This window comes from Lactuca saligna, chromosome 8 (assembly GCF_052625555.1).
Source record: "Lactuca saligna cultivar CGN05327 chromosome 8, ASM5262555v1, whole genome shotgun sequence".
NCBI classification, from domain to species: Eukaryota; Viridiplantae; Streptophyta; class Magnoliopsida; order Asterales; family Asteraceae; genus Lactuca; species Lactuca saligna.
In genome coordinates, this window is record NC_136424.1 from 179,967,373 (window position 1) to 179,971,427 (window position 4,055).

The window sequence follows — 4,055 nt, forward strand, 5'->3', positions numbered from 1 at the left end:
CAATATTTATTGAGTGGTCAAAATAAAAAAGCAAAAAAGCATTCATTTCCAATGACATTAAGTGCTCATTTAAAAAAAATGAATAATAATAAACTATAAAATAACCTGAAAATGCTCTTAAGAATACAATTAATAAACTATTATTTTATTTTGTTTAAATTAAATTATTGTTTTATCATCATACTCTTTTTATCCTAAATTGATCTAATGGTCAAAACATTTTTGAACCCACCTCTAGATAACTCTCCTTAATCGACATTATCAACATAATCCACCCTTCCATCCACATACTTTCTTCCAAACTTGTTGGTGAAGATCCCACCATGATTGATTCTCATTGTAAAGATTCCAGTAAAGCCCTCTACGCAATATATTATTTGATCAAAATGGTTAAAAGAAGTTTAAATACCTCAATATTTATCCTTTAACTTAAAATCTCATACTTACTATACATCTCCTTCATATCCATACTTCTCTCTTTGATATGTATGAACCATGATTTACTTTCTAGCAATCACAACATCTTCAATCCATATTTGATGTTTGATACTGTGCCTAATTTATATATACTTTTTATTTTTTTATGTCTTAATAAATGATGGCCATTCTTATGTTGAAAATGATTTAAAAGGACAAGATTATTTAATTTATGATTTTGCACTAATAAAGTTGATGACTTTTCATAAACATTAAACGGATGACAGCCCCACACTTACTTGCTAGACCTTTTTTCTTTTTTTAAATCTCTATCATTGATAGTGAGTGGCATTGAACAATGAACACCATTCGTATTTAAGCAATGATGATTTTTCTCTTATTTCTTTAAGAACTTATTATAAATATCAAAAAGAATGATATTTGAGTGGTTTCCACTTTTCCTTGATGTAATATAAATATCATTAAAAAATTAGCGACGGATTAAAAAGGGAAGAAAGAATAAATGACTAAAATTATTTGATAATAACATAATTAAGATATAAAAGTAACAAAGTAATAATGTCCGATTAATGTCATCTACTTTTTTCAACTCGGGACGACTCGGACTGAGTCAAGTTACAACTCATCTTCGCCAATCTCCCAAACAAAAAACAATCACACACAACACAGGTGAAAAGTATTTGAAACTAATCCTAACTACTTCTACTCTGGAAAAAATTTAGAATAGTAGTTAGATTATCAAACTCAAACCGAGTTGACTCATTGACTAACTCGCTACGTATATTTCAGTTTTACATTCTAATACACTGATCCATGGAGGAGCGGCTTAGATTCACCTACGTAATCCACGTGGCAGCACCTCTGAAAATCCTCGAGATTTACGTGACGACTCGATTTTTTGTTGTTACCGACTTCCGGTCGAGATATGAACCGGAGGATCTCTTCGAACTCCGATTCTTCACACGGAATCGTCAACGGACCGATGTTTGTGAAACCGTATTCTTCTTCGGCATCCATCAGAAGCTTTTGGAAAATCGGATGATTCAAGTACGTCGCTCGCACGATGAACCTTCTGCAATTGATTCCGACGCAGATCGCTACGTGTCCAGCCGGCACATCACTTGCGATGCACCGCCGTGAAGATGAAGAGGATCGACGGCGCCAACGGCGGAGCATCTGGCGGACTCTGACAATGTGGTGGATCCTGCTTGACTTCTCGATCGCCGGTGACATCTTGACGTCGGAGTCGGAGGGAGCGTTTCGTTTTTTTGGGTGTAGTTGTTGTGTATGAGTTTTCTGTTTGGGTTTCCGTTAAAAAAAGAGAAGTTGGTTTTATAGGGGTAGTAATTTGTAAATTGACAATATTGCCCCTAGGGTACTTGATATTTACATGGGTTAATGGATTATGTTGTTCGCCATGTGCGGAAGGGTACTGGACTACAGCCCTACAAATCCTGGTCCCGTTGATTATTTGGTTTTTCGGTTTAAATGCATAAAGTTTGAATTTGAATAAAAAATTTGGATTTAAGTTTTTATTTATTAATGTAGCATTACATATTTTTACAAAAATATATAATAATGTGGATTCTTTTAAGGAATATTGTAAAAAAATAAATAATAACTCTTATTTTTATAACTTAATTTTTTTTACGGGTTTTTACTAGTAATAACTGTATTCAACTTTCTAATTTTATCATCTTTAGATTTTATTGTAGGTTTTCGAGGCTTTTTTTTTTAAATGAAATTCATAAAAAAAACAAATCATTAAATTTCCAATTTTTCTATGTTTTGCCGATTTATACTAGGTATTATTTATTTTTTCGATTTACCTCATAGTAACTTGTTCTTCGATGTTTTACTTCTATTTTTTTCGATTCACATTGTATGTGAATTTTTTTTGACGTGACATACAATATTTTTTAAAAGAGATCTGACATAACATGTTAACGTCTTCTGAAAAAAAATAAAAAGATTGGTGAGAAGGATAAACGAACTCGAAATCATCAGCTATATGCATGTATCTTACCGGTGAACCAAATATAGTTTATATAATTAATGCTCCTTTAATTAATTAATTAATATATATATATATATATATATATATATATATATATATATATATATATCATTAATTACAAAAAATATAATTCACGTATTGTTAATTGTATATATTTTTATTATTAAAGTAGCGTTAATTACAAAATTGTTGTTATACACCCGAGAGGTCACGTTAGTTGTAAAAACATTTCATTTTCCACCATAAGCTGACGTCTGGATAAAATATGAATGTCATGCTCTCCAAACTTCAGCAAATCCCTAGGATCAACAAGACGAATATGATCCTTTTTCAATTTGAGTACAACAGACGTTGCAGCCTCATCATATACCCAATATAGTAAATCATTCAAAGTGGCATCATGTATACGCAGAGTAATAGGGATTCTTTTCACTTTATTTGTAGGCGGCCACATAACATTCACCATAGTCTTGTTGGTGTTGGGATCAATGACACCCATGACCTTTTTGACGAATGATGATGCTGTTTTCAAGCCTTTAAAGTTCTGCTTCGCTTTGTCTTCCAGGAATTTCTTAATTGCCCATGCCATAGGATCATTTGTTGGATTGTGGAACGGTGCGTGCACCAACTCTGTAAGATTAACTTTTGTCCAAGACACAGAGTCAACCATATTCACATAGTACTCAATGTTTCCGCTCTTTTGCGTTACAATCTACATCTTCTTATCAGCTTCATATCCCCACATATGAATTCTAGAACGATCACCATATCTGTCAGCAAAATTTCTTTTACCAATTTCTTTGATAAACATGTTTGGGTGATCACCAGGTGCATTCTGATCAGAGTTTTTCACCAGAAACATTTTGCCTTTCCTTTTTGTCAACTTTTCTCTACTTCTCCTTTCTTTCTTCAGCTGTGGCAGGGCCAGAAGACAAAATTTGATCAAGGTTAGAATCTGGGGCAGGACGAACCTCGACTCTTTCAAATGTCTCTAAAGCTATTCCAAGATAAGAACTTGAAGTCTTAAACTCGTCACCAAATTGTACAATTAAATTTTCCTTGAGAACAAAATAGAGTTGTCAGCCCGCTAAGATTGGCTTGAAGGTCTTAAATCTGCTTACTCTTTTGAGAATTTTCCTTTTCAAGTTCAGAAACTCTCACATCCAAATTACCAATCAACAAATCCTTCTGAATGCACTCCTGCTTCAAAATCACGATCTCTTGTTTTAGCTCAGAAATAGTTTGTTGAGAGTCTTCATCACCTCTTTGCCCAAAGCCAATATATATTCCCTTTTCTTTTGACTGGGGAATAGAGTCTTGAAAAGCAAGTAACTTGGCTAGCTTGATAGATGCAGAATCGTGCTCTAGAGGTAGTGGGGTAGAAGAACTTCCAGAGGAAAAAGTTTCCTCATCAGTTAGGAAGTCTTCGACATGAAATAGGCTTTGATCTGATAGGTTTTAGGTAAAACAAATAAACTAGAAAAAATTCCTAAGATCACATGCAACCTACTTTAGATCTATGTTTTAACTACTGAACATATAACTTTGAATTGAAAAACAAGAACCCTAAGAGAGGAGACTATTTGTGAAATTAACCAAT

General features: G+C 33.2%; 1 pseudogene; it reads right to left on the bottom strand.

Annotated features, from left to right (window-relative positions):
* Positions 1-1,236: 1,236 nt before the first annotated feature.
* On the bottom strand, positions 1,237-1,671 carry LOC145010353 (protein SMALL AUXIN UP-REGULATED RNA 12 pseudogene; annotated as a pseudogene).
* Positions 1,672-4,055: the final 2,384 nt, after the last annotated feature.